Raw genomic sequence first — 9,385 nt, 5'->3', positions numbered from 1 at the left:
TGAGGTAGCCTTGGGGCCAATTAGCATGTGCTGTACTGTGCAGTCCTGAATAGCCCTTCCTCTGATGAACGTTACTTAGAAAACTGCAAAACTCAACACAATGATTCTTTCTCTGGAGACAGAAGTCATCACAGTACATTTATTTCTTCCTCGGAGAAGGAAATATATATGCAGCTCTGTTTTCTTCTTAATTTCTGAAGCTGCAGGAGATCATTATCTTATTTCAGTGTCCTATTCCAATTACATTCATTTTTACAATCCTGCAAAATTCAAAATAACATAAAAAATGCTTATATACCCATATGGATATAGAAGTGTTATATGTAAGACTTTGTACATTTAAAGCCAAACAGTTTAAAAAGAAATCCATTGTCATTTATTTGTGCTTGCTTACTTGCATTACTTTTCAGCTTGGGTAATACCAATTAGATGGTTTATGATTATTTCACGTTGAATTTCACTGCAGGCTCCCTCCGCACCAGCTCAGCTCTTCAGTGGTTCACTGGTTGCAAATCCTGTGGGGAGAAAATTTATTTCTTTGTTGGAAGATAGAATTTCTTTTGGAATTTGTTTAAATTGCTGCTGCCTGCTGATCAATCCTGGTCTTTATCACAGACTCATTAACATGTCGGCCCTGGTACTGTGATGGATGCCTTGGCAAATGCTGGATCTGGTTTGGAAATCCCTGCGATGCCAAAGAATTAAATCCCAGACCCACTGAGTGCCAGGAGTGAGGAATGAGTAAAAGAAAATAAGTTTAAAAATATAAGTACATTAAATAAGAATTTGGTTGTACTTCCTGGCCGTGTTTTCTGGGCTTTCTGTTTGCTGGAGGCAGCGTGGCTCAGTGTGCACGCAGCAGAGACTGAAGGTCTGTGAAGACCATGGACAAGTCATTTCATCTTTGGTATTTTGGCCTCCCTACCCATCTGTGGAGATAATGGCACCTCTACTTTGGAGCTCTCCATGTGAAAATGGCTATTCCAAGGCATTAGATGTTGTGGAGCAAGACATGGCACAAGAGAGGCTGGGCTGTTATTTCAATCTTTCAGACCCTTTTGCAACATGGTATTCCTAAAGGAAGTCCTTTTCTAACAGCCCTGGGAGTTCACAGCTCGCTCTTCCTTCCTTAATCTGATATTTGTTTGCCATTTGTGTGGGCAACACCAGGGCCTGGAAGCTATACACCCACAGGGTGGTTTCCCAGGCAGCCATGAACTATTGCAGGCTTGGGTCAGGAGCACATCATCTTCATCAGCTTGCAAAACAGCATCAGGAATACAAGGGGGAAGGCAATGCTGCCTCTCAGCAAACAGAATTTCTCACCTGGGAGAACCTAGGAAGTGGTTCAGAGGAGCTGTAAATCAAGAGGGAGCCGTAGGCCATGAGGCTCAGGGGAAGGAAAAATATTCGGGGGTGTGGGAGGAAAGGCAATCGAAAAAATTTTCTAAAAAACTTGAACAGCCCTCTGGCAGGACAAGTAGAAATAAGCCTGACAGGAAATGACAAGAAACTGCGATTAGGTAAATGTTAATAAGAAAAGAAGGCTCTAAACTTAAGGGAATATTGTTATTGATGGTAATAGAAGAAGGTGCAAACACTGCAAGTTTTGTTTTCTGGCCTGATGTACTTAGGTCTATGTATAATTTAAAGTATTGACTTTAGTGGGAATACTTGTGTTCTGAGAGCCTTGTGTGTGTTTTCTGTGTCTGTTGGAGCCAGGGGCTCTGGCGGGAGTGGTGCTCTCTGTGCTGGTTAAGGCTGCTAAAATGTTTTTAATTCTATTTTTACTTCTTCTCCAGTTCTTACAATTGCTTATAATTTTCTGAAACTTTATGTACTGAGCTGAACTCTGCCAGATGGTTTCCTTTTGAAACTGGTTTCATGCATGTGGACAAGAGGAAAACCAGTTCAGCCATTTAAAAGCAGGAATGGCCTTAATTTCCATGCACTGGCTTTAAATATTTCAGAAATGTTTTCCAATCCATACAGTTTCCAATTAGAGGTTACCCTTGCAAGGTGTAAGGACCCTCTCTCCTAAGACTTATAAAACTGAGCATTTCATGGGGATGTAAAGTTTACTTTTTTTGATTTACCTTTTTTTTTAAAAAATAATTTTCTTGAAGTAGTCCTAAAAATTCATCATGCATTGTTCATAAGATGATACAGTGTGCCATGTTCCCAGTGTGGGTGTGGTTTTAGATTTCTGCTTAGCTGGGTGAAATAACCAACTGGGCCTTAATAATACTACAAGCCAAGTGGGACATGGCCAAGGGAAACTGTAGAATAACCTTCTTGAAGTGAAATATATAAACTCATAGTGGATTAAATTCATCACCATTGCTCTTGCTGAAATTAAAAAATGTTACATCAGTGTAATTCTTCTCTATGAGAACCTGAGCAAAGTCTTGGAAAACTTTGTATTAACAGAGAGGGAGTGGTGAGACAGGGTATGTCTTTGCCAATGAAAGGCAAAAGCAAGCAAGAACCTTCATGAAGGTGTTTTATTTAGGTGGTTACTGGTGATCTTTAGGCAGGAAAAGCTTTCCATACAGTGCTGTGGCTGAGGCTCACTCAGAAAACACTGAATTGCTTTTAAAAGACAGTAAAATATTCTGCTCTTAATTTCATGGTGGAATCTGTAAGGTAGCTTTGCTGTCCTGTGTGTGACTGCCTCATCTGCTGACTGGCATTAGCAGCGCCTGTGCCGTCCTGATGTACTATGCCAGGAAGGTGCCTGGCAGCTGAGAGAGGGAAAATTCCTTCTTCTCTCAGCTGATCCTTTACATCCTTCTCTGGTGGCACAGTTTCCTTTGCAGCGGTGAGAACAGCCTGTATCACCCTGGTACTCTGTGTGAAATGGAAAGAAAAGAAATTTGGATGCTGTGGTGTCCTCAGGCCACCATGCTTCCTTAGGAGCAGAAAGGTGAGCATGGCCAGGGGTTGCCACCCTGTCCAGGGAAGCTCTGTGAACAAGCCACAGCATCACAGAAATGCCTTTTCCCCATTTCATTTGTCTCTCACAGTTTTCCTAAATCTTCCTCCCTGTGAAGTTTCTCTTGGCTGATGTGATGCTTTCCACCTAGCCAGGAGTGGAGGTGGGTTCGCCTGATACACCCGAGGGAAAACACATACTGTTGTGTGTCATTTCTTTTCCATATGGAAAGACAGGGCAGAAAGAGGGTGGGGCAGATGGGTGTAACTGCCTCGAAAGAGAGCAAGGAAAAATGGAGAAACATGAGAGTGGGAAAGCCACCCTCATCAAGCATCATAAATCGCTTTCATTGTGACACATCAAAGTAGAAAGCTTTAATATCTTCTGGTATTTCTTGCTACAGGAAGCCTTCAGAAGAGTGGAGCAACCCTAAGCAGACTTGCTCCCAGCATCAGATGGGCCTGGTAAATGTTCTTGTCCCTGGGATGAAGGATGCCTTCACAGTCTGTGAAGTATTTGTAGTGGTGTTATTGGCTCTGGTAATCAGTAACTAGCTAAAGCCTTGTGATAGAATAGAGTGGCTTACCACACTTAAGGACATGGGAGGCATTTTAGATACTGGCAATAGCGTGGTCTAGCACTTATCAACCATTTTTGTCTGTGCCCTGTTTGCCATTTCTGCAGCACGGTGTTCCTAAAGGGGCAAGGGAAGGGACTTGTTGCTTGGGTCTGCATGCTTCCCAGCTTGCCTGCAGTTCCGTGTTGGTATTAACGAAACAGAACTTGTATTTCAACCTGCCCTCCATGCCCTGGTGTTTATCTTACGAGCAAATTGCATTCCCATTCCCTTTTAGCAAGCCCAGGCATTATTTGCTTAGGCTGTACACACTGAGAGAGAGGCCCCTGCGGCTTTATAGCACCTAGCTGAGGGTGAATCCAATCCTTAATCAGACTTTGGACTTTCTTTAAATTTGAATAATTCTAAAGGTCACTACTCCTGTGGAGGTTGGGAGAAACTTGCTCTCAGAGGAAAGGGACAGCTTAGGCAGCCATCTCCTCTGTTGTGAGCACTCCTAACAGGGAGGTTTGCCCACGACCACACTTTTTGTCAGTCCTTGTAAGTAATAGATTACTTTGTGCTCCATGTAAATGACTGGGACAAAGTGTATGTTGAAGAGTCTGATTATGCCTACATGGCTTTCTGGGCAGACAAACTGTATGCCACTCCTTATTGTCAGGAAGTCAAAGGTTTCTTGACTTGCTTTATTGCACCATGCCAGACCTGCCAACCGAGCTGCTGTTAGGACACATCTGCCCAGGGGATCTCTTGCTCTTCTTGTACATGAAGGACCTGAAAGAGCTTTCAAGAATCATTTAGAATTGCTAGTCCAGGAAAGAAATTAAGTCAGGATGCTGTAACCAACCTGATCCTTTCCCTGTTTGCAGCAGTGTTAATTAGGTGTGGCTTTACTGTGGTCAGCAGAGTGTTACCACTATAGCACCAGCGAGAGCCCTGCTTCTGCTTGGTGGGACGTCCAATGGCCCGGGGAGCTGCTGTCCTTCCTGCTTACTGTCCTTGGGCTTGACTTAGTTTTCTAGGAAAGATCCTAAGATCCCAGTTCTGAAGCCCTCCCACCACCCTGCTTGCCTCACTGTGGAGAAGTCAGTAGCTTACGTGCTTGTGCCTTGCCACCAACGCTTCAGCTATTGTCAGCTGAAGACAGCTCTTGACTTGTGCCAGGTTAAGGGCTGGCCTTTGCTCTCGGGTTACCTTCACTGTGAACAGATCTGCCATGCCTGATTTAATGAGTGTCTGTGAGAAGCGGTTACACTGCCCTCTCCTTCCTTGAATGGAAGGAAAAGGCCGATGAATAACTCAAACCTGCAACCTGATCTGTAGGTTTTTAGCCATCAACTGTGTTTCTGCTGGTGTAACCCTGGGGTTCCCCTTTGAGTGTGTGAGTGGTTCTGCTCACACACTCAAAATGTCCCCCTTTGAGTGGTTCTGCTGTCCCCCCCCACAAAAGTGGTCCCCTTTGAGTGGTTCTGCTGTTCCCTCATCTCCCTTTTGAAAACAAACCTCATGGTCTGTGATACTGATATTCGTACTGTGTACTGAAAATACATCCTCTGATGAGTTCAAAATAAACAGATATCTCTCTAAAATGGTAGTGCTGAGTAGAAATTGATAGAGATCAATGCCTGTGAACTTGGTACAATAAACCTCCTTGTGTTGCTGTTTGTCTGAACGTGGCTCCCATTGTACTGACGTGGCTGTCGGGTAGGTAGCAGGGAACGCATGGCTGAGTTTTCTTTATAGTTGCTTTCAAATATTTATCTGCAGGAGGATAATGGGAGAACTGTGTTTCCTCTTGTCGTCAGAATTTCAAAAAGGATTTTAATCCCCTGCGCTCCTGCTGCTTGCACGGCCCTGACAAAAGTGGCTTGATCCTGCTGGCACAGGACCACTTCTCCTTCTTCCCTGCTGCCCCCAGCAGGGATGTACTTGGACTTGCCAGACTGAGCAGCATACTGTGAAAATATCGATATTTTGGAAACTTGATTGATAATGTTTTTCTGGGCTATAAGGTACAATCACTGAGATCTAACAGGGGCTCCTGGTCTTTTTCTTCTTTTTCTTTTCTGTGTTCCTACACTTCCCCTTTTAACTGGTGAGTAAATGAGTGAAGCTGGAGATGTACAAGTTTCGACTCCAGTGCAAGATGTAGGTGTCCAGCACATCCCAGGACTGAGCGCTGATTTCCCTCTTGCCAGCATGGCCATTAACCATGAGCGTGTGTTAACATGACATAGACTCGACTGCATATTCTGTTCCAAGTGCTTATGACTTATGAAGGGTCTCAAATGAATAGTTTAAAACCTGGATTAAAACCTCAAAAGCTGCTGCGAGTCTGGTATACTGCTCAGTTTCAAGTCAGCACTGAGATGACACTGTTTGATACTGTTTACAATGGGTCTTTCCACAGGGACTGCCTTAACTTTCTCTCTGCTGATTAGTGTCTCATTTTTCCTCCAGTCTGAAGGTCTCCTCTTCCTTTGCTGTAGCTTCAGGTGGGCATTAAGAATTTTATTGTGGCTTTGGAAATACGCAGCACTGCAGTAAGGCAGAGCATCAGTGTGCCTGGCCTTTGCGTTAATGGTTGTGTTACAGGCTATGTGAACAGAGATAAGGTTCATGTGGGGCTCCCTTCTGCCTCCCCAAGCCCTCAGAGTGACAGTGTGAGCTCCTATAACATCATATTCAGCAATTACTGTGAAACTAGGGAGAGAACCTATGAACAGCCTGTCTCTGCTTCTCAGGCTGCCCCGTTTGTGAGGCACACGCACGACTGTGGTGCTGGTACACAGGGAACAGGGCATGCACAGAGGCAAGAAACAGAGCCATGTGTGCATTGCTGCGTTGTGATATGCCACACATGCTCTGTGTTTTAATAGAGCCTGTGACAGGAGGGGCTGCAGTATCCGTCCAACAGTACTGGGTTTTTCACAGCTGCTACCCCCCCTTTATTCAATGCGTCTCACCCCTGCACTAGGCAGGAAAGTGGTTCATCTCCCCTGAGTCCATCTCTCCTTCCTATTTCCTAAAAGAAGCGACCAAGGAAAGGCTCGTTTAGCTGCAGAAAGCTGCTGTGAGCTCTCCATGGAAGCCTCCTTGCAAAGCACAGTCACCAGCCACTGGGGCTCAAGGCTTCAAGGAGGTGAGAAGGGCCCATGTGCTCACACGTATTTCCAGGCCTAATTACTGTGTAGATATGTGTTATGCTTACGTTATGGCTCACAGTGGTAAAGTACAACCTGGTGATAGCAAGGGAAAAAAATTATCTGTGAGGTAACTGAGAAGTAAGACCTTGGACTCTCAGATGCAACACAGTTCAAGGTATATTAAGCTTTGCTCTATTAACTGCTTGGTAGAATAGTGGGTTGATAGATACCAAGATGGTATCTAAAAATCATATTTAAGATTGTGTATGTGGTTTTTTCCAAAACAGGGCTCTTCATCAGTATGCGCACACGTAGCAGTGTGTCAGGGGAACACCTAACACTTGCTAGATAAACACATCGCTCCTCTCCACGTGGGAGGAGCAGCCACAGAGCTGCATCATGCCGAACCCTGCTGGGTGCTCCTCCGTCTGCAACCTACTTAGTATGCAAAGATACCTTTTCTGCAGTGAAAAGGCTTTGATTTGCCCAGGTCCAGATCACTCTATTAGCATTGCAAAAATGCTAAGAGCCTATACAGCTCTTCAAACAACAAACCCTTCTGCTCGGTTAGATCATCTGCTACATATGTGATACTAGCAGAGATAATTTGGAAAGGTGTGTTTATTGCTTTGCACTTAGCAGATAGGGATATACCTGGCAGTTTCACAAACATGCCCTTGGCTAAAGTCTGTTGCTAAGCAATAGTTTAAGATAATGAATATATACAAATCCCCAAATGTTCAGTTTTTAGGACTTCAGGTACTCATATGAGAGAGGTATAGCAACATCCTGCCTTTGTCCAGAGCCCAAAAAGGAATGTTAATCTTCATTAGCCTGGGAACAGCATTAAAATGTAAGGATTTGCTGTGTGTTCCACCTCCTGCAGCCAGCTGCAGTGCACAGCAGAATAAACAGGTCAGATGAGTAACCAGCTCTACTCCTCATCTGAGGTGACAAGGTACAGAGAACGGGCAACTCCTTCTCCTTGAGCCTTTATTTATGGCAGACTTTTGCACATGGAGGTGGTAGAATCACAGATTAGTTTGGTTGGGAGTTTTAAGAGTCTTCTAGCCCGACCCTCCCTGCGGTGAGCAGGGACATCTTCAACCAGATCAGGTTTCTCAAAGCCCCTTCAGCCTGACCTTGAAGGTTTGCAGGGACGGGGCATCCACCACCTCTCTGGGCAACCTGTTCCAGTGTTTCACCACCCTCATTGAGAAAAAACTTCTTCCTTATATCTAATCTAAACCTACTCCTCGTTCAGTTTAAAGCCATTCCCTTTGTCCTATCACTCCATGCCCTTGTAAAAAGTCCCTCTCCAGCTCTCTGGAAGGTGCTGTAAGGTCTCCCTGGAGTCTTCTCTTCTCCAATCTGAACCCCAGCTCTCTCAGCCTGTCTTCATAGGAGAAGTGTTCCAGCCCTCTGAGCATCTTTGTGGCCCTTCTCTGGATTCCCTCCAACAGGCCAGGGTCTTTCTTGTGTTGGGGGTTCCAGGCACTCCAGGTGAGGTCTCACGAGAGCAGAGTTGAGGGGCAGAATCACCTCCCTCAACCTACTGTCCGAGCTGCTTTTGATGCAGCCCAAGATACAATTGGCTTTCTGGGCTGTCAGCGCACATTGCTGGGTCATATCCAACCTTTCATCCACCAGATGATGGGAGGGAGCCAGAGCCTTTCACTTCTTATCTCTCTCTCTCTGCTTCTGTGCATGCCATCCACGTGGCCGTTGTAGCTAGAGGTCACCTCAGCACCATGTTGCCTTGTGCCCATCAGCCAGTGAGTCACTTCATAAGCAAAGGGGAACTCTCCTGTGGTGGTTCTCTGCTGCTCGCATCTCATGGATCGTGTCACAGACTCAGGCTGTTTGCATCTGAAACTGAGCCTGCTTCTGCATTCTTCACCTGCCCCATAGCTCTAAGTCACCCAGTTTCACCTCATGCCCCCCAGACAGTTTTCTCTGCTTTATGGCCTGCCATGGGTGGATCCAAGCAATGCTGTGGGGCAGGAGGCAAGCCCCATCCCTGCATTTCAGCAGAAACCTCATGGAAAGACTTGTCTTCTGCTCTCTTCGTTTCTCCAATGTGTGTGAGGGAATAGTGAGTAGCTGCAGGAGCTTGGCAGTAGCAGTGGACATGAGCTGAGCTGACACACAGGGTGCAAATAGAGTCATAAAGTATATGTGGCAGCGTGATGCATATTAAAGCAATTTGCAGGGTAGTGTTTCCCTGACTATATTCTTAGTAACAGAGAGAAGCGATCTTCCCACCTTCCCACCTTCGCTATAGGCACGTTACAGCCCCAGCAAAGAGGCTCTCAGGAGCTGGAGGTAGTGCTGGCTCCAGAAGTCTTCAAAGCCTGGGTTTGCAAGGGTCCCATTCCGCTTGACCAGACTGTGTCCTGCAGCTTTGCTCTGTGCAGAGGCCCCATGCCATAAGCCCATGAGTGAGCACATGCCATCTCCTGTTCCTGCCTCTCAGTGGCACATATAACAACACGCCCAAGAAATGATTGTGTTCCCTCAGGAATAAGGAGGGACCAGCCTGGCTAAAATGAGAGGAGAAAATTTTATATCCATGTAGTTACTAACTCTTTATTTGGAAAAACAGAGCTGTTTGTCTGGTGCTTCTTGGACCTTTGGCTTAACATTAAAATGACCTTCGCACAAACCTTCTCCAGCTCCTTCCCAGAGGAGGACAGAAGTTACCATTTTCTTTCCATTGGCTCTTGC

The sequence above is a fragment of the Pipra filicauda genome, unplaced genomic scaffold (genome assembly GCF_003945595.2).
Source record: "Pipra filicauda isolate LSUMZ 115617 unplaced genomic scaffold, ASM394559v2 scaffold156_size1729456_pilon, whole genome shotgun sequence".
Classification (NCBI taxonomy): Eukaryota; Metazoa; Chordata; class Aves; order Passeriformes; family Pipridae; genus Pipra; species Pipra filicauda.
This window is presented reverse-complemented; position numbering follows the sequence as displayed.